Here is a 23,121-nt window from a genome sequence, read left to right as displayed (position 1 = left end):
ATTCATAAATACAAGGTTTGAAAAGCATTGCTATTTATGTAATTTACATAGATTTATAAACTGAACAAACTGTCCTTCCATTATTTTACATCTTTGTCATGATTTCATTGTTTCAAATGGCCCATGGAGTGCAATAAACTGCCAGGCAAAAAATGTTTATGCCATAGTAACTTTAGCCAGCTTTTCTACAGAAGTAGAAAGTTGGAGCTTATGTAGTTCCATTATTTTCAGGATGTTAATCAATTAGACAAGTTGAAAAATGCCTTTCCATACAGAGAGAAAAAAAATGGTTTAACTACTGATTTTCCTGAAGTGAAAAGTCATTGAGTCCATACTAGTTACATCTCTGTATATCAGTCTGTTCCTTCCTGAACCAGTGTTTTCTAAATATATGTAAGAACAATCATCTTTACTCTGTCCCTTTTCAACCATTTTTCTTTTCTTTTTATCCTCCAACATGCAAATACCTACAATATGGTCAAGGAGCAATAATGGATAAAGAGAATAATCTCCAAAAATGTTTCATTTCTTCCTAGATTAAAAGCCATCTTTGGTTTGATTCTTAGGCCAAATAATCACAATCATCATCCCTGCAAATACTTGTGCTTAATGTAAAATGACATTTCCAATTGACTCCTCAGTGGGTTATATTTTAAAACACAGTTAACACTCAATGTTTGATAGCCATCTTCTCTGCCTCTTATAGAAAAATTGCATTGTTATGCTAAATTTAAATTTGTTTTGGACTGTAGAGCATCCAGTGTTACTAACAACAACAATGGCTTATAACATAAAACACTTTTTAAGCTATTATTATTAGGCATAGTGATTATCAATTTACTTCCATTGCACTGTAAAATAGTTATGATTATTATCCCCATTTTATAGATGAGAAAACAAAAATTCAGAGAAGTGAAGTGACTTTCCCAAAACTTGACTCTTTGCAGATCCCTCTAACTTTAAAAGCCTTGCTAATAATTGTACTATGCCTTACCTCAACTGGAGAATTCATATCTTAAAAGGAAAAAAATATGTATCTTTCTGTATTTCCCTCAGGGCTTAAACATAGAGAACATGAAACAACTATTTGTGACTGTTCAAAAGGCTTTGTCTCAAAATATATTGGTTTGGAATTTTTATAAATAAAAAAGCATGTATGGAATTATTAGATAAATGAATCGTGTACATAAATTTTGTAAAGTCCCTATACGCATTTATCGTTTGTCCAAATGTTTTTCCTTTCATGATTCAAGTTTCCAAACAATAGTTTTTCCTTCTGCAAGCAGTGAACTAGTCCTTCTCTTTAGTCAATTATGTATAACACAATGAAAAGAACCGAGAATAGATGGTTAATATAAATTATCAAAATAGATCTAGGCTAACTTATCTAAAATAGCACCAGTGCTGCACATTTAATGCATCACAGTAGATTCATTATAAATACTTTGTTTCACCAACAGAACTAGAAGGAAATATATTATTAATTTTTATTATCTATTCAACTATAATTTGCAAAGAAAGCAGTAATAAACAATTTTTCTCATGTATGCGCAGACTGAGAATTACCTTTTTATATATCAGTACTTATGTTAATTTACTACTTTTGTTTAAAGTTTTATTATTATAAAAGTATATATAAAAATAATTTCACATAGCAATGTCATACAAATGAGAGTATAATCAACAGACAAATTTGAAGAAAAATTTCAAAGGTGCTTATAAATTATCACCTACATTATGCTCATAGAAAATTATATTTATGATTGCTTATTTTTTCTAGTATAAGAAAATCTTCCAAAGAGGGGTGACACAATAAAAATTCATTTTTTTCTAGTACATAGTATACTACTGCCTTTAGAAAAGAACTGGTTTAATATTCAGGAAATGATTTTAGATGTTAGTATTAAGTGCAATTGGAAATTCAAAATGACTTTATTTCTAGTAAGCAATAGAAAATGTTGTATTGTGATACAATTCCTTGCTACTAAATAAAATATAATCTAGCATTTTTAAAAACTGTAAAGTGCTGATTATTTTAAGCTACCTTGCAAAAAACCCTGGTATCAAAGACATTGGTACTTAAGACTTTGCATTTTAAGAACTTAAATAACAAATAATTATTTTATAATTAGTCACATATATATTTGAGATGGAATATTATTATGGAAAGTTAGGATAGATATATTATTTTACAGATAAATACATTGAAGCTGATAAAAGTTAACATAAAAAACAGCATAATTAGCTCTTTGTGTTTCGTATGCTTCTGTGACAAACCAAATATACCTACACCAACCATACTACACAAAAATTATCGATCATGTGTTTGTTCCCATAAGAACGTAAGGTTCATAGGGATAAAAATCTCCATTGTCCCCCCACACCCTATTGCTTCCCCTTATCTTGTTTTATATTACTCCATTTACCTCATGGCACTTATCATGAAAAAATCTGTATATATGTATTTTTTCTAATTTATTAAAATGTATACACTCCCTTTGAACAGAGAACATTGTGTATATTATCCATTGCTATATTCTGAGTGTCCAGGAGAGCACCTGGCAAATAGTACGCAGTAGAGAAATACTTGTTGAATGAATGAATGAATGAAGAAAGAAGGAACAAGAGAAAGAAAGAAAAATCAGAAAGAAAGAGGAGAAAAGAGGGAGGGAGGGAAGAAGGAAGGAAAGAAGAAAGGAAGGACAGAAAGAAGGAAGGAAAGAAGGAAGGAAGGAAGGAAGGGAATAAATAGTATTTATGCGTTATTTATGTTCACAGCTTACAGCACAGACCCTTTAACAAAAATAGGTGCTTAATTAATGCTTTCTTTTTCTCCTATTAACTAGCTAGGCAACATTTTGCAACTAGTTTAGTATATTAATATTTTATTTTAATAACCTGTTGATTTAAGGGATTGGTTAGATGATACATTCAGATATATTTACCATCAATAATCATATGCTTTTTGTATATAATGTACACACATTTGTCAAACCACAGACAGCAATTTTAAGAAAACAATTTTTAGTGGATTATGGACTATACTAAATATGGAAAAATCCTTGAAAATTGATTAAATCACATGGAACAGTAAAATTGTGGGAATTATACTCTGATTGAAAATGTTTTTAAAATAGTCATATTGAACTTTCAAATATGTAGTAATTTAATTCACTAGGATAAAGGTTTGAAAATCACAGGCCTACAGAAATGAAAATGCTAGGAGAGAGCAAATGAAGAAAATATACTATGGTCCAACTGCTAGGAACTAAGAACCATACTAAAAAAACCCAGAAAAACAAAAAAAGGAAAACAAGAAAACAACAACACTTAGAGATCAGGTGTAATTAATAAGGGTGTCCGTCGTCCCATTTAGTAGGAAGGCAGCTGCGGCAGAATGTATTTTCCGAAAATGGCTATATTCCACATGAACTTTAAGAATCTTACCACCTTCCTATCAAGGTGAAGAATCTATGCCTTCTCCTCATGAATCTGAGTGGGCCTTTGTGACAGCCTCCACTAGAAAAGTAAGTCACCATGTGATTTGAGACTAGATCGTAAAAGGTGATATACAAGTTAGGTGCATTTAGCCTAATGGTAAATAACAACTGTTATAACAATGACGTGTTGAACAAAGCACCAATCTTATAAAAATAATGAGGAATTTTATTTGGGAAGAATAGATATGGAGTAGAGATCAGATTGTCTGATAAATGAGACAGTGTAAATAGTTATGTATTACCAAATCACACTGTTAAATTAATATGTATATTTAAAGAATGTCAACTTGAATATAAGAAAGTATGAAGTGAATACAAATTCCTGATGTGAAATTCAGATGGTATGAAATATAAAACATTAATATACATATAGACAAATAATTTTGAAAGAAACAAAAGATTAACATTTAAAATATTTTGGATAAGTAAGACCAGTAGTCATGGTCATATTTTTACATTTTTCTGTCTCTGACTTTTAATTACTGTTTTATATTGTGCATAGGCTAACCAATAATATAATTAGAAATGTTTCTTATTTTATTCCTTTTTTACAAGTAGTAAAACAGACATCTTAGAGAAATATTTTATGTTAAAAATATACTCAGAAAAGTATCATATCTGTTTATTTCATCCTATATTTTGATTGCATGAGCTTGTTTTACTACAAAAAAAAATCTATTTAAAAAATCAGGATCCTAATTACACAATGTTTAACTGTGAAAACTGTATCAAGCATGGAAAGGAAGTAGTAACCTTGATTTTACCAAGCAGTTAAGTAATGTTCAAGGATTTATGAATGATTATAGAGTTTCCTAAGAAGTATGTAACATAAATGTAGATACAAAACACTCTGCACTGATATTTTGTGTTTATCTATTATAAAGAAAAATAGGTTTTAGTATTCAATACAGGTCACATTTTTAATCTATGATAATTCCTGCTTCTGAAAGCAAAGAATGAAATATGTTCAAGTACATGTTTTCCATAATACGGTGTCATCTGTGGGATTGTCTAGGGTCATGTGGTTTTTCACTATACCACTAGGCTTCAAAAATGTTACTTTCTACTTTGGAAAAGAAGTTTGGTAAATTGTGATCTGTGGAAGTGACTAAGCTGAATTTAACCATTAATTTTCCTCTTACCAGCTATGTCACTTAACACCCCAAAACTTGAGTTTCCAAATCTTTTAAATGAATATAAGTTTAACTGAGTTACTTTAAAGATTAAATGGAAAAATTGCAATAGTTCATGTAAGATGTGACTGTCATAAATAATCACAAAATTCATTGTCTCTCCCTGAGATAAATGGACAAACAGGCTAATTACTGCCAATGGGAACAGGACTTCTAATATATTTCACTTAGGCTTTTATTTAGTTTGGGGTTTGTATGAATCTTATGACAGTATGTTTTTCTCTCTTGCAATGCTTCCATTTGCAGGAGGCAGGGACTTGAAGATATGAAGTAAATTATGAAATATCTTGATGAAGGACTGAATTTTGATTCAGATATTCTAGTTAATATTTCATAACAGATTATCTAAACTAAATCTGGTTTTGCCCAAGTGTTTCTAGTCTTTCATTTTAAAACATAGTTGCCATTCATTTAGTTTCTATTACTGTCAGCATAGGGCTCCCCTCCAGGTAATTGTGGCTTCCTGACATCCCACAATTGTATCACATAGGAGTTTCCATATAGCCTAGGCAACCATTTGGAGAATCTGGCTCATCATCACCAAGGACACAATTTATTCTTCACTTGACAAACACATTCAACTGATTTGGGGATCATTCTGCATACACTGGTAAATCATACGATTTCTTATCAAATGAGTAACATATACAAGATGGCATTTTATAAATATGTAGATGTGCACACATTTGATTTTTGTGTATGTCCTCAAAAAACATGTTCAAGGTATTTAAGTTTCTTACCCACAGTAAACAAATAATTTGAGGAGAGATAATGGGTGATTTTTAATTGAATATTTAAGGCAAGAAACTATTTTAATAATATGCGTGTGAAATAATAAAGACTAACTTATATGCAGTAGGACAAAGTATTAAAAAAAGGAACATTATAAAGGAATAATCAACAAGTTCTGATAAATACTGATGCTGTGAGATGGGGAAAAGGATAGAGGAGGAGGGGGAAAAGAAGATAGAAGGGAAAAGACACTGAGTAATTAGGTCATGATATTATTTAGTTGCGGATCTGGTTTGGAATTTTCCTCCTTCAAGTTCTGCTGATATTTATATTTTCCTTTTTCTTTTAAACTTGTGTAGTATTTTCTCTTTTTAGACTGTATTATAGAATGCACTTGTTTGAGGACTGAAAGGATGAATAATCTCAAAGTTCTAGTTCTTTATTATCGTACATTTAAACCTAGATTTACCTACTTGATGTTTTGGAAGAATGCCAACTATAGTAAATTTTTGTTATTCCCAGTAGTCATGTTCTATAAAGTCTCTGCAAAAACTGAATTAGTGAATACTGAACCATTGTTCCTAGGAGAAATACAGAATTAGGTTCCTGCAAGCTCCTAGTCCTAACATTTTTGTCAACAAATCAACACATAAATTTGTTTTATGTTTGTTTCTTTTAAAGACATCTTATTTAATATAGTGTTGATTTATTAACACTGAACTCACAGCCAATAGCACCATAACTCATGCCTGAATGTAGCTCATCTAAGACATGTATTTTCTCTGGAAGGTACATCAGATCTTTCCTGCACTTAGTGACGATGGACAGCACTTTGAGACCACCCTTGGGGCAATTAAAAAAGTGAAGTAATCAACAAAAAGCACAAAAATGGAAGAACTGTGGCACTTAAATAGACCACAAAAAGGACATTTGCTTACAGTTTGAGAGCTAAAGCAAGAAGGTAAGCCATCATCTTGTTTGAGATCAGCTGTAAATATGTGTTGAGTAATTTGAACTTTTGCCATTCTGTAAATGTCTCCAAATGACCAGAAAACAACATGAGTATTTTGTTGTTGTTGTTTCTGTTTTTAACTTTTACTTTTTTTAAATTGAAGTATAGTTGATTTACAATATTGTCAGTTTCATGTGTACAGTGCAGTGATTCAGTTATATATATATATATATATATATATATATATATATATATATATACACACACATTCCTTTTCAAATTCTTTTCCCTTATAGGTTATTACAAAAAATTGAGTATAGTTCCCTGTGCTATACAGTAGATTCCTGTTGGTTATCTATTTTATACATAATACTGTGTATATGTCAATCCCAATCCCAATATGTTAATCCCACGAGTATTGATCTGGCAAGGCGAGGTCACACAGAAATTTTAGTGAAAAGGGAAATTCTCAAATACAGAATCAATGGAAAGTGAGGTCCACTGTACTTGCTTCACTTATTGCCCCTAGAATGTCTATTTACATAGAAATTGAATTCTGCTTTATTCAAATGCTTTCTTTTCTGCATCTTCTTGATATTTATGTGTGTCTTCTTTGTGGTGATTTGGTATAAGAAGAAAATGTTTAAATAAGATTTTAATGAGAAGAATCAGTTTCTTGTTTTTGTCTAGCTGAGAAAGTTACTTCACCAAAGCACAACATCATTTCTCTATATCACCACTAAGTACCTACTCCCTTTGAGTCTTGGAGTTCAGGAGAATTTCTTATGTAGTCATTTCATGCTTAGTATTATATAGGTTGAACCACATCAGTAATAATATAAAGCCAAGAAAATAATATACTTTTGGCAATTATGTACACTTGAAATAAAGATTTGTTCCTGACACTAATTCTATGACTTTGGAAAATTGGCTTACATGTTTAATACCTTAGATTTCTAATTATTAAATAGACAGTATATGATGGCCTTAGTATTTAATAAGAATATATATTTTAAATCATTCATGGTGCCTGCCATAGAGTAGGCAGTAAATAAATGCTATACTTTCTCCTCTACAGTAAAAATGTATGATGTCTATGAAAGGCACAATACAGAAAACAGTGTCTTACCACAGGAAATAAAGTATACTTTGTTAAAGGTTAAAAACTTAAAAGATAATTGACTTTTATCTCTTAAGGGTAAATTTTTAAAAAAGAAGAAAGGAAGAAAGAAGATTCCTATGATAATCACTTGTTTTTCCAAATGCAGTGATTAGATGAGTGAGCTCATGTGGTCATGAGGGAAGCACAAAATTTTTACTTAATAACATCTGAAATATATCAAGTGATATATCAGTTTTTTACTCTAAAATAAAATCAAGTTAAAGGTGGTAGCTTTAAAAAATGTAAGAGATTTACAAGCTTCAACTAAACTAGGCAAAGCATTTTGAAAAAGCACCATAAAGAGAAATGTGTCTAAGCAATAAGTTGGCGGGTGTGGCAAAACAACTTACAGAAACTGAGAAAATATGTCCTTGGGCAAACCATCTTGACATAGAAAATTTCAAAAGCATCAAACACAACATGAACATTTTTCACTTCCTTGAGTCACTTCATTTGAGCCACCTGACTCACCAAGCAGTACTTTTTGAAATTAACAAGGTTTCCATGCCTAAAGCTACAAAAAGAAAAAAACCCAATCAACAATAGCAACAAAAAGAAAGGAAAAACCCAAAGGAAAATATAGCATTCTTTTTCCTTTTATCTAATGATAGCTAAAGAACTATGAGACTGAAAGACCTTCTGAGATTTTTCCTGATAATGATAAATGTTTGAAATGAGCTTTTCCAAGACATCATTGTAATGCATTACAAAAATAGACACATGTCAGCAGAGGATAACTGATTGATTAAAAAATGTGAATTATATTTTCTAATCTTTCAAAAGGAAGTAAAACTGGCATTTATAATAATTCTAGCCTAGCACATTTTACTCATCTGGGACAAACACCCCAAAAGTTTAAGAGGTTTTGAAATATAAACTATATTACCTTAACAAGGATGTAAAGAGTATTGGAATTAAGCTACATCAATAAATCAGAATTTTATAGGTATTTAATTATATGATGTTGCAAAAATTTATGATAGAAACATTTGTGGTTGTAACCTTGGCAATAAGAGTTTTTAAATTAGGAATGAGGATTATTTTAACTGATCCTTGATTTCAGTCCTTCATTTAAAAAAAATGGAAATTGAAGGTAAATGGTTTAATTAACTAAGTGAATGCAAAGACTGGCTTCAATATTTTGTATTGTTCAGATAAGAAAAATGGTGGGAAAAGAAGGAGGAGTTTTGGAAAACTGAAAGCTAACAATTTCACATATCATATATATGAATAATGACAAAAACAACAACAAGAACAACAAAGTGACAGAAATAAAGCAAAGCCGGTGGATACTCTGTCTCTCTCTCTCTTTTTATTCCAAAGCAGTGAATTTCAGGAGTAACCAAATGTGAATTAGTTTAAATGATTTATATTGGAGAAAACATTAAATAACCAATACAGCAGCAATGATTCCTTTTTAATCTCAGATTGAAGTGTTTTCCCTTCACCTGTTTAAGCTTTTTGATGCATCTTGGGAGGATTACCTCCAACCCCTGTTCAGCCTTTTAAAATCCACCTGCAAAATGAAGTTCCATAAAATTTTTGTCAGTTCTCTTTTGAAGTTTTACCTTTTTAAGAATCTTTGATGGACTTCACTGCATTTATGTCAGGTAGCTTCTGGCTGGAGAAAAATAGAAACTACTGATGGAATTGCTGACCTAAGTTAAACGTTTTCTCACTTAGACTCAGAGGGCCATATTGGCACACAGATTGGGTATTCTATCTCAGCCTATCTTGGGTATGCTTTCCTGAGCCTTTTACTCTGTGTTTGTTTATTTACTATCCTCTCCTTGACTCACTCTGAGCTATTTTTCACCCAGATGATAGAAAGTATTTTGGACTAAGCAGGACTTCAGTAAAGCCGAAATGGTTTCTGTCCTCAGTGTTCTTTTCTAAGCCACCCTAAATAACTCACATTGCCAAGTTCCTCCATCTGGTGACTCTTCAGTCCCTCAGAGCTAGTCAAGTATGTCAGGGTAAGTGCTTGTGTTAAAAACAAATGCTCTGTATTTACCCCAAATCCCTTCTGAACCATAGCTATTTCATGAAGGGACTTCTTAACAGGAGAAATGCACAGAAATCAGAACCCAAGATTGCACTGCTTCTTTTTGATACTAAGGAGGCTGTTTCCACATCAAAAGATGTGACTGACCCAAGGCAGCAGTCTCTGCTGGAGCCTGGCTATGTCACTGCTACCATAGTTATTAACAAATAAAAATAAAAAAGGAATTCAAATAAATCTTTCACTAGACCAGTGGGAAATTGTTTTCACCTTGCCTTTTAAGCTACCCTAGAATGGCAATAATGCAGATGATCTAAGGAGGAAAATGAAACTTACACTACATGGTTCAATCAAATTTTAAAAACTACTGAATTAAAATTCTACCTTTTTTGAAGGATCAGAACATCTCCCGTTTTAAATGTTTGATATGCTGGTGACTAAAGCTGATATAATTAAAAACCAAAGTGCTAAGCATGTAAATGTGGATATTTAGAAAACTGGGACATATTTAAGGTTTTAAAAACATATCTTATCCATTGTATATTAAAGTCTAAGAGTTACAGGATGTCCACATTAAAATATGTAATAATGGATGTGCACACATTACTGGAAAAAACCTTGAACTAATTAATTTTTTAAAAGTTTGTATCTAATACAAATTTAGCCATGTTTTCCTCATATATTATTATGTTTTCCTTATATATCTTTCTATAAACTAGGACATAGTCTATTCTGCCAACTATAGAGTCTTGTTTAAAGACACAATAAAAATGATGTCATGCAAATGCACTTTGAAATGAGCTGTCCTATCATAAGGACATGTAAAAATCCATAGAAAACATTAAATTAGAACTTTTCTTTTTTCCTTTCTTCCTTCTTTGCCATCTTCCTTCTTTCTTTATTTCTTTCATTGGTTTATTGGTATTAATGTAGCATACAGCCACATATAATAAGCTGGACTATTACATCAAAAATTCAATTTGGCACCTACATGATATGGAAATAAAAGAACATAATGTTTCCTGATGATGCCATTGAAAAGCAAGTTCTTATAATCAGTAATGACATTCAGATTTTGTTTAGAGTAAGAACTCTTACACGGTTACCAAAGGACCTTCATATTTAATTTTAGAAATTGTTCCCAGTATGTAAAGAAAATAATTTGCCAACTTAGATTTAACACAGTCAGAACATTTGGCACTGAATTAACATTTTGAATTCTGCCTAGTCATTAATGCATTAATGGGATTGATTCCCAAAATTAAAGCCAATTTACAGAAAGACACACTATCTAAGGTAATACCGTAACAGATTTTCTAGAATTCTTTTTTTAAGCTATCAGCTTCTTTTTATTCGTAGTATATTATTAACACTAACCCACATTATTGGTTTTTGGGTTTGGTTTTTTTTTTTTGGTATGTTTTATTGATTTTATTGCTGCTATTGTTGTTTTATCTTGACTAAATATAGTATAAAACATTTATGTAAATTTACCACAATGCCTGAAAAAGAGGACAGGGTAATTTGTTCAAGTATAAACATTATATATTAATATGAAATTTTAATTCTTTAAACTCAGTTTTAAAATATAACTTTCAACTTCTCTAACTTTCTTTTGTATGACCACTGCTTTCTTTTGGGTGTGGGGGCAGGAAAGAAGCATTTTGTCTCCCGATTATAAGTGATACAAATGTAGTCCATGAATACATAGGTTTTATCTACTGCCTCCTGAAATTCCAATAGTATAAGAAAAAGAAGATTGAAAAGCAGAGGTGGGAGGGGATGGGGAGACAAAATTCGCAAGGTCAAAGATACAGGAGGAAAAGCAACATAAACAAAATGCTGGAAGCTGGCGATAAATGCACAAGTGGCAACAGATTTATCAGATAAGGAAAAGCTGAGACAAAAGCTGAGACACAAACCTTAGGAAGAAATGCCTAGGAACAAACCCATCTGCAGGGCAGCATCCCAGAAATCCACAGGAATTTTGGCACTGGTAATCTTGAAAGTGCGGGTATTTCTGAAGCTAAATTTTCCCTCTTTGGTGCATCCAGGCTAGAGGTTTACTCTCTGGAGAGTTTGAACAGGCATTATGTTGGAGGCACCAAACGCAGCTGATGGCATCAAACACATTCTGAAAAACAGAGAAAAGCGTGGAAACTTGCACACTGAAAGTTGAGAAGGCCCAGCATCTGTGTGCTCTGCATCTCCTAGGAGGTTTAGATACCCTCATCCTTGAGCACAGAAAGGACAATTAAGGAGTTCTCTTTAGGAAATTAATCAGAGATAATGAATTGCAGATACTTTTAGTCAGGGACCCAGCCAGATTTGTCTATAGAAATTTTCCCATCCAAAGCCCTGCTACCCTCAGATTCTGGTGAATTTTAGAGTTCTTAACTGTCAACTATGGACAGAAAACCAGGAATCACTAGACAATTGAGGAAATCTTCTGATATGAAAGACTAATTAACACAATGAAGGACCACTGTAGAAACAGACAATGTATAAAGTAGAAAAGATCTTTAAAAAAAAAAAAAAAGCTATACTCAATATCCAAAAACAAACAAACAAAAATACAAACAATGGTATTCTATGTATCTATTCTAAAAACTGTATAAAATAAAATATTCTGAGAACATGTAAAGACGTCTTTGGTAATAAAAAAAAATATGATGACAGTAATGAAAAGAATCAAGATAAGTATTGGGACATAAAGTTGAAAAAATATATCATATTAAAGAACGAAACTACCAAGGAATTGGAAATAGCAGAGAAAAGATATGAAAATTAGAGAAACAGTGCTGAAATTGTACCATGTAGTTATTAAGAGGTCCAAAAAGAGGGAGTAGAGTAAGTGCCAGGGAAGACATTTTCAAGGGATTGCATTTTACTTACCAGAATTAAAAGATAATTGTTTCTTGATTGAAATTGTCCACCACTAATGGCAAGCTGTGGATAAACAAAGAAAAGCCCACACTCATGTAAACATTAGAACATTAGGATTAAAGCCCTAAAATCATTCAAATTTTAGGAGAAAGCCCTTATGTCATCTAAAGAATAGGGGGGAGAAAGACACATTTTATTTCATCACACCAATACCGTAAGTTAGAAGATAGTGAAGCACTTTCTTCAAAATTTTGATGGGTCAAATTTCCCATTCTACAATTGTTTATATAGAGTATCAAGCCAATTTACTCATTTATTTATCCTATTGTCCAAGTATTTTTGAGTAGCTGTTATGCTTCAGGCATTGTTATAAGTACTAAGGAGAAAATATGTTCTAAAATAGAACAAGTCCTTCTTTAATGTAGTTTATATTTTAATAGTAGAGACAAAATAAATAAGTAAAAATAGAGAATTTTAGATCTTGATAAGTGCTGAGGACAACAAATAAAGTCTTCATTGAAAGTGGGTTTCTGAGTAAGGAAATATAGGGAGTAATCTAGAAATAGAATTTCTTGGATAAGTGTATTCCAAGGAGTCCTACAGGAAACAAAAGTCTAGAACTTGAACTGCACATACAACATAGCGTATTCAAGATATAGGAAGAAGTCAGTGTGCTTTAATCTCTGAGAGAAGAGAGGATTAAGCCAAGAGATCAGAAAACTAAGGGTGGAAGTGGGGTTATGTTCAGTATTGAAGATCATAGTGAAGCTTTGGGTAAACTCTGAGTGAAATGGAAAGCCACCAGAAGAGTTTGAGCATTTTAGACATAAATTTTGGCACAAATACTGTAGCAAGGACATCAGTTAAGAGGCTACTGCAATAGTCCAGGCAAGAGAAGAAGGTGGATTGGACTGAGTGGTGGCAATGTGAGTGAGGAGAAATGGGTGAGTTCTGGCTAGTTGAAGGTAAAGCTCTTGGAATTAGCTGATGGACTGGATGTAGAGTATGAAAACAAGAAAATTGTTAAGAATAATGCCAATATTTTTAACTTGAACAACTGAAATAATAGAGTTGCCCTTTAGTGTGATGGAAAAGATCACAGGCTGCACATGTTTGTTGAGCCATCACAATCTCCATTTAATAAATGTTACACGTGGGCTTCCCTGGTGGCGCAGTGGTTGAGAGTCCGCCTGCAGATGCAGGGGACACGGGTTCGTGCCCCGGTCCGGGAAGATCCCACATAGCGCAGAGCAGCTGGGCCCGTGGGCCATGGCCGCTGAGCCTGCGCGTCTGGAGCCTGTGCTCCGCAGCGGGAGAGGCCACAGCAGTGAGAGGCCCGTGTACCGCAAAAAAAAAAAAAATGTTACATGTGAAATGCCTGATTAACGTTGAAGAGGATATGTCAAGGTCATCATAAATGTGGATATGGAACACAGAAGAGAAGTTCTGATTATAATCATCATCATGTACATGGTACAGACAAGAAAATATATATACGATTGCATAGGTAGTGAGCATAGAGAGAAAAAAGGTGTGTTGTCCTTGTTCCAAGCAAAAACTAAACTCTGCATAATTGCCTAATATGCTTTGGACCCCATTCCACCTCATTTCTTAAAAATATTGCTCCATCAATTTTCCCATCATCATGTATGTGGTAGCTAAAGATGAGAGAAGTACATAGGATTGCCTAGGGAGTGAGCAAAGGAGAGAAAAAAAATGAAGAACCAAGCCCAGAAGCACACTTTTACATTGGTGAGATGAACCAGCTAAAAGAGACTGACCAGCTAAAGAAATGACCAGAAAGGTAGGAGGAAAACTAGATTAGAAGAACGTCACAGAAGCCAAGTGTAAAAAGTGTTTCAGTACAAGAGTGTTATCCAGTATGTCAAATGCCACTGATAGCCAATAAAGGAAGGCTGAAATAAGTCCATTGTATTTCACAAGAAATCATTGTTAACTTGATAAAGGAAGCTTATCAAATGGTAAATTTGAAGTGATAGGGGCAGAAACCTAACTGGAGATGGTTTAAGAGAGAATAGGCTGAAATAAATAACTTTTAAAAAAATATAAAGTTTTGCTGTAAAAAAGAAGAAAAATGAGATAGTAGTTGAAAGAAGAGAGAGATCAGGCCAATTTTTCTTTTAGATGGGAGATAATAGTTTGGTTGTATGCTGATGAAAATGATCCAGAAGAGAGAGAGAGAAATGAAGATGATGAAAAAAAGATGGTAAAATTGATGGAGCAATATCTTTACAAAGAGAGAGAGAGAGAAATGATAATGATGAAAAAAAGATGGGAAAATTGATCGAGCAATATCTTTACGAATTTGAGATGGAACGGGGTCTAAGGCATATCAGGCAATTATGGAGAGTTTACCTTTGCTTGGAATAAGGACATGCACCTTTAGTTAACAGGAGAGAATGAACAGTATATGAACTGAGATTCAAGCTGATAGATAGAAAGTGATAGACTGGTTTCCTTCTGATTGTTTCAATCTTCTTAGTGATGTATGAATCAAGGTTATCATCTGAGAGTAGGGATAGGGCAATTTAAGGAGAGAGAATAAAGTATGAAACAGATATGTAGAAAAGTCATAGAGAAGAAGGAAGACTTTTCTAGATGTTTGAGTATCAAAAAATTGTTCTTATTTGGCCCATTTTATCAGAAAGTCACTGGATATAGGTTTCACTGAAATGAAGGAATTAAGATTGGGAATGTGAAGATCAAACACAGGTGAGAGGCAAAGGAAATTTCAAGGTACATCTCAGAATATCAGCTCTGCCTAAATATCAGCCAACTAGGTAGTGGGGTGAGGCATAGCCCAGAAAGGAAGGTACACACACACACACACACACACACACACACACACACACACACATTTTGTTTACCTAATGCATTAAAATATTTCAGTAGGTGATATCACTTCTGGAAGAGAGTTGGAGGAAAAAAATACTGATAAGCACAAAGAAACCAGTCAAACACATTTTCAAAAAGAAACAATTTTTATCTATAAGAGATAGTTTATCAAAGAAAAGAGATGTAATTAGTAGAGTATGGCTCAGCTATTGATTATATTTTTATACTCCAAATACAGTAAGCTCTAACCACTGGTCTGTCTCACAATATTATAAAATTATTCAGGTATATGTGAATGGATGTGGAGGAGGTAGATATTTTAAAAGTTAAATCACTTATTCCCATGTAGTTAGTCAAAAAATGTGATGTGAATTAAAACAGAAATCAATGAATAGTTGTATGCGGCATATAAATAAAATGTAAATAATTGAAAACTAAATGAAAGATACAGATAAATGAATTAAAAGTACATCTGAGGATCAAGAATAAGAAGTGGAAGGAGTACAGCAGAAGAATTTTTAAACTAGTTGATTAACTAGGCATAATTTGATTTAAAAATAATTAATGATATGAAGATATATGCAATAATTTTAGAAGTCAGCAATTCAACTATAGATGTTCAATCATAACTCTACCACTAAGAGCATTCATTACTCACAGTTGGACAGTTTTTAATTTCTCTCTACTTAATTGCTTTTAAAATATTACAGGAAGTAATAAAATTGCTTTTAAATTGTTTAAATTAATTATTACTATATCCCATCTAGATTTCACGAATGTAACATAGCATCTCTTTCACTTGAATGCCTATATTTACCTTTGCCCTTTTATGAATACATGTGTTTTTAATTCATGTGGGAAACTCATTTCTGTGTTTGGCCAATCCCAATTCTTAATTATAATATCTGAGATGACTATGACTTTATATTTCCAATTCAATGTCATATACAAACGAAGCATCTTATAAGTATTTGTCTTACTAAAATCAGTTATCTTCCTCTTACTATGCCTTAGTCTGAGCTTGTTGATATCATATTATATTATGTACAGAGGCATGCATTTTTTAAATTCCATGGTTATTCTGTAGTCAAAACCTATCTCAATCCATGAATTAAGTATGTTTCCTAATAATTTAATGACTTTATCAGCATTGTAGAAAAAAAAAGGTTATATTCTAGTCTCACTGTACATGATGCAGACAAGAATTATTTTATTTACTTCAGTCCATGTTTTTAGCACATTATAGATAATAAATTAGAAAAATTCTTTGAAAATAAAAGAGCACTTTTTAGCACTTCACCTAAAAATAGCCATAATGGCATATAATGCTGTATTTTCTCATAGGCTTACCTGTCATATGTGTATGTGTGTGATGATTATATAATTAAATCCTGTAACATATATATAGTTTATCCCAATTTATTCATTTAATACTGTCTCCATGAATTTTTAAGGCCATTACTGTTAATACTCATGCATGCTTAAGGACATATAACAATAATATTTCATAATAAAGATGTATGTATGGACTTATTTAAGGTTTATTATGTTATTGGATGTTTAAATAGTTTTAAATTTTTTAATTTAAAATAACATTGTAAAAAATATTACATAAACATTTAATTATGTCAGTGTATGTGAAATTGAAGCCATCACCCATAAGGTTAAAAAAAAAATCCTGAAACCACACCCCATAAGCTTAACAGAAACTGGTGATTAACAGAAATTCTTGAGCTTGTCTTATAGAGCAACAGATAAGAGAACAGCTAGCTAAAAACCCCTCCCTTGCAGCACAGCAAAACTGCTGAAACTGGATGGAACTAACGTGGCTTATTAGGGTCTGTGCAGGATAGACTTCCTTGTCTGATAGGTGACCTTTTGTCATTAGAAGGCCAAAATTTTATGCTCAGATCATACTAATGCCACCATTTTGTGAAAATGCATCCCATGAAGAAGAAATTAACTCAAATATGCCTGCACAGAGTGGGAATTACTTCACTTTTTTTCCTACCACCAGTCACCTTCCCCTGCACCTCCAACCGCCCTATACGCTTCACCCATAAATATTCCAAGCACCTCGCCTTCAAGGGGGAGAATTTGAGACTTGTTCTCCCTTTTCTCCCTTGGCTGCCTTGTGAATAAACCCTTTCTCTGCTGCAAACCTCGGGGTCTCAGCGTTTGTCTTGCAGCTTGTTGGGCAAGGTTTGGTAACAAAATCTTCAATAGTTTTGAATAGAAACTACCTAATTTATTTTTTAAATGTTGCAGCAATTTATATCTTTTCCTGAAATGTAAGACAATATTTTCCTGGCTATTTCTGAATATTTTCATTAAAAAATGACCAAAATTTGATAGGTGAACATTCTCAATTTTTTTTAACATTTGGCCTTTATTCAGTTTATATTAATGTTGAACATTGTTCTTATGCTTACTTGATATGTGATCTTTTTTGTTTATCTCATAAAGGATTACAGTTTTTTTGTCAATTTGTATGAAATCTTTATTAATAAAAGCAATAATGCTTAATTTAAAATATCTATTGCACACATTTTCCCCAATTAATTGTTTAGAGACTTGAAGTTAAAATGAAATAGGAAACACTCTATGTAGTATAATCTGCATTTATGAATTATCCATGAGCATTCTGACCAGCTTAAAGGCATTAAGATCCAGTAAAATATGTTAACAGTAGTGTAATAGCATGACTTTTGTTAAGTGTCACTTCTGTGTTTTCAGTAACTAAAAGAATTGCCTTTATGCATTCATATATATTGGTGAGACATATATATCACTATATATATTCACACACACATGATCATGATTTTGGAAGTGGTTAAACAATTCTATTTATCTTCATAAATTAGCAGACCTTCAGTATAAGAGATGGCATTGCAATCTGAAAACCTCTCCTATGAAAAGAATATATAATATTATAAAAAAGATTCAGTGCAGAAAACCAATATATCTAAACTAGATGATTATATATATTATATTGTAGCTCAAATAATTTAAGTTCAAAGGGGTAAAATCATACTGTATCAGATATAACTAAAATTTAGCTTATCACTTTTTACATCATGTGATTTTTAAAAAATATTTCCTACAGAAGATATCATTAAAATAGTTTTAATCTTAGTGAATCTCAGAATGCCTAAACACAAAGTAAGAGAGGTAAATTCAGGAACTTTATCTCTATTATTATAAAGAGATCTTCTGATAACTTTTCCTCCTTCTTTGAAAACTACCTTACTATAACCGTTAGTCATAAAAAATTCTAGCCTCTAATGCAAAAAGTTAGTAATAGACTTAAAAGGATGAGGGCATCAGGCAGATATAGGAAAATAACTTACTTCCTCATTTCAGTCAACTCTGGATTTGTGTATCTATGTGAAAATAGAGAACACTTCTTTAGCAACCTCTCTCTGAAAACTCTGATACATTTTAAAACATTATTTTACAACGTGTTTCCTCTTTTAGTGAAGTAAGACAGGTTGCAGAGTAGACACACCCTACAGCATGGTAATGGCCAGTCTTTGAAGACCTGGAAGCTAGATATCATTTGGCCCCATCTAGGTGACAGAAGCAAATCCTAGCAACGTGAAGAGCCATGTTGTCACTCAGAGCTAAAATCTGGACCTCCGTTAGTTAGTCCATATTCTCAAAGGAAGGGAATTTATAAAGTCCTGCAGAACTGCAGAAAAAGAGACTGGTATGTTTGACTTTGTGCTCTGTATGGAGCAGAGCTTATGAGAACGTGTACTCATGTTCTGGAGAATTAATAACCAGAAGTCATCATTTCTTAAAGGATAGAAGCCAAAATTCACACTTCTTGTGTTGCCTGAGAAATTCCATTTCAAAAAATTAAAGTCTCAGGTTGCTGGATCACACAGAGCACAGGCAGAAGGAACCTAAAATCAAAACCCTCTAGCATAATTCACTTTCATACAACATGTCTCAAATTATTTTCAGAATAATGTTACAAGGAAAATAATATTCACTATTAAAAACTACTAAATGCTTAAGGAAAAAATATCCATCAGTAATGATGCGTCTCTCTTGGTCAACAAAGATTTTATAAGCTGAGACCTTGAGAAGGTAGTTGTTGACAGAGTTGAGGGTGGGAGTGGGTGGCAGGTGGGACGCTAAAAGCCACTGGGGGGCTCAGTGCAACAACAAACTGTGTCAAATACTGCAGTAATAGGGAAGAGTGTGGTTGGTACATGGGACAGAGGACTGGGCATGAGATGGAGCAATGAAGTTACAGTGCAGGAAGTTTACAAGAAGCTCAGGTGGAAGCTGTCCTAGTCAAGCCAGCCTAAAATTAATGGCAAGCAAAAAGGTGAATCAGCCCTGTCAAAAGAGTTTGAAATTTTGACAAAATAATAAGAGGTTACCAAAACTGATCAATAAAGAACCAAAAAGTACTATAGATGAACAGCATAGCAAATTATTAAAAGCAAAGTAGACACTGCTGAAAAGAATATTATGTAGAACATAGATCATTAGAAAAAAGAAAGTAAAAATATTTACATTAAAAGCATAAGGGCCCCAGTGGATAAAGTGAAAATTTTAACATGTTTCCCTAGCATTCCAGAATGCACAAATAAAGAGAATGGATGAGCAATAGGATTTAAAGAGATAATATATGAGAATTTTCCTCAAATGGTAAACAAGACCCATCCTCATATTCAGAAAGAACAACAAATAACAAGCAGAATCGGTAAAAAGAAGTTAACTCCTAGACACATTTATGTAAATGTGCTGAACACCTAAGATAATTAGGAGATCATATAAGCCTTCAGAAGGAAAGAACAGATTACCTAGAAGGAAATACCAATTAAACTAATAGGTGATTTTATAAAAACAACAGAGCAAGCCAGAAGATATTTGATAAAAATCTGTGCAGATAAAATCACTTTCAACCTACAGTTTAATATCCAAATAAACAAAAATAAGGGTAAAAGTAAGATACTTTGAAATTAATAAAAACTGAATTTGCTACCAAAAAGCTACACATTAAAAGGAAGGGGGCTTCCCTGGTGGCGCAGTGGTTGAGAGTCCGCCTACCGGTGCAGGGGACACGGGTTCGTGCCCCGGTCCGGGAGGATCCCACATGCTGTGGAGCGGCTGGGCCCGTGAGCCATGGCCGCTGAGCCTGCACATCCGGAGCCTGTGCTCCGCAACGGGAAAGGCCACAACAGTGAGAGGCCCGCGTACCGCAAAAAAAAAAAAAAAAAAAAATGTAGGTTTGGGAATTCCCTGGTGGTCTAGTAGTTTGGACTCCCCGCTCTCACTGCCAAGGGCACAGGTTCAGTCTCTGGTTGGAGAACTAAGAGCAAGCTGTGTGGCATGGCCAAAATAAATAAAATTTTTTTTAAAAATTAAAAAAAAAAAAAAGGAAGCATAAAGTAATGATTCACAAAGAAGGACTATAATTTCAACTGAAGCTCTGAGATGTACTGGATTGACGAAAAGTTTCTGTAAGATGTTATGGAAAAACCCAAATGAAACTTTTGGCCAGCCCAATAAATACACAAAGAAAATTACTCTAATACGTATATCTAATTATTGAATACATAAAACATGACAACAAATATCTAAATAAGATTAAAATAAATTAGCCCTAATATGCTGAACAATTATAGTAGTATATATTTAACAAAATGCTAATTGTAAGACAAAATATGCATCAAATTTAGACTTTTAAACACATGGATATTCAAATTTCTGGAGGAATCATGAGCAGAGTAGAAACATAAATTCAAAATTAATTAAAAGATGACAGGAAAAGTAAAAGAAACATCAAAAGTGAGCTAAAAAAGTAGCCTAGAGGCTTCCATCTCAAACCAGTGACTCATTGATCAAAAAATGCTGTTTTTTTAAAACTGAAATATATTTGACATATAACATGGTGTAAATTTAAGCTGTATGACATATTAATTTGATACATTTATGTATTGTAATATAAGTGTTATAGTGATAATTAGCATCTCTATCATGTAACACAATTATCATTTCTTTTTAGCGGTTAGAATAGTAAGTTCTAGACTCTTAGCAAGTTTGATTATTATAATACAATATTGTTGTCTATATTCACTATGCTGTGCATTAGATCTCTAAGACTTATTTTACTACTTTTTGCAAGTTTGTAGCCTTGAACAGCATCTGTCCTCTTACTCCACCTCCGTATCTCTTTGAAACACATGTGGAATCTTAAAAATGCTAAGGTTTTAAAGATAGAGAAAGGATTTTGCCAAGTACTTTCTAAGTCCTAAAGAAACAAAAAACTTGACGTTAGGACATCTGGAATTCTTCTTTTCAGTTCTGTATGTGCTCAGACATTATTATAAAGTTGTCTTTTGTCCTATGCATCATAATCACAGTGATTTTATAGACTGTCATTGTTCTCTGAAATTGTTTATGTCAAAGAGGAGAACATTATAGCTTCTCTGTTAGAGTAAGGCCAATTCTCTCTTGAAAACAGGCAGATGCTAATGTTTTTTTGTCTTGTTTTCTCAGTTCCTGCCCTTTTTAGTTACAGTTTTAGAATAAGATTAGCCCCTCTTAAAGTTTGTTGTTTGGGTGTACCATGAAAAAAGGAGACATAGAACAATCTGGACAAATAGAAAACACAAAGTAAAATCATAGACTTGTAAATCAATATAAATGTAATAAATTCTTGAAATGAAAGATGATGTCAGTTGAGTTCAAAACCAATGTTATATTTTGTCGATAGCAAAGCTACTTAAATTATAAGGACACAGAGAGGTAAACAGTAAAAAGCAGAGAAAAGAATTACATCACAAAAATACTGATACAAACCAAAGGGAAGTTGGTATAGGTAATTTAATAATAGATAAAGTAGTCTTTAAAATGACATTACTAGAGATAGACTCATTATTTCCTGTCAAAATTTTCAGTTGAGCAGGAAGATATAGGAATAACAAACTTGTAGATTTTAATAGTACAGTTGGCAGTGGGAGGCAAAATTTTTCGTAAAACTATCACCTGTAGTAACTGAGGATGCATATCACATGTCTGCTTAACTGGAAGCTCTGGGGGAAGTGGTTAGAAAACTGAAACCTAATGTTGTGTGTTGGCTGTGTTGACTGCTTTTGACCAGTTACACAAAAGAGATGGACCCAGGAAAGAACTGGCCAGTTTTCAGTTAGAAACCAAAAGAAATAGGTCTTTTGTAACACTACGATCTGAGGATATAATTTTGCCTGGAATAAATGATTTAGGGGCTGATTTAAATGATTTAGAGGAGCCAGCACTGGAAAAACTCTTGTGTATTCTATCAACCCTTTGAACTATTTGATGTGAATGAAATAAAAGATAGAACACCAAACTAATTCAATTTGTGAGCTCCTACAGGAAGTACAGCTCTTGGGTGAGAAACACAAAGGCAAAAGCTATTGAATGATTCCCTAACTCTACCTAAATTTGAAAATCTTTTCAACTGAAACTAATCTGTATAAGAAATTGGGATGACTTCAAATTTCTGGATTTTTGACAGACAAATGCAAGATAGATTTAGGTCAGGTTTAACTACTTGTCATTTAATCTTTTTGAGCTTTAACCTGCAAGACAGTTTTGGTTTTGGACATTTATCTTTACTCAAGGAAAGGTCTTAATATATAGCATGACTCTGAATGGCATTTTTTTAGTTCAATACTTCTCACAGTGTCACCTGATTTCATTGCAGAATTTATAATAAGCCATATTGGACAATTTGACTGCAAATAATTTGAGAAACTTTCAATCTTGAGTAATGTGTGATTTTCGAGTAGATTTAGTTAATTGGGTCACATTTCTGACCGATTACAGAGATTTCT

The sequence above is a fragment of the Phocoena sinus genome, chromosome 18, assembly GCF_008692025.1.
Source record: "Phocoena sinus isolate mPhoSin1 chromosome 18, mPhoSin1.pri, whole genome shotgun sequence".
Classification (NCBI taxonomy): domain Eukaryota; kingdom Metazoa; phylum Chordata; class Mammalia; order Artiodactyla; family Phocoenidae; genus Phocoena; species Phocoena sinus.
Note: the sequence above shows the minus strand (reverse complement) of the source record.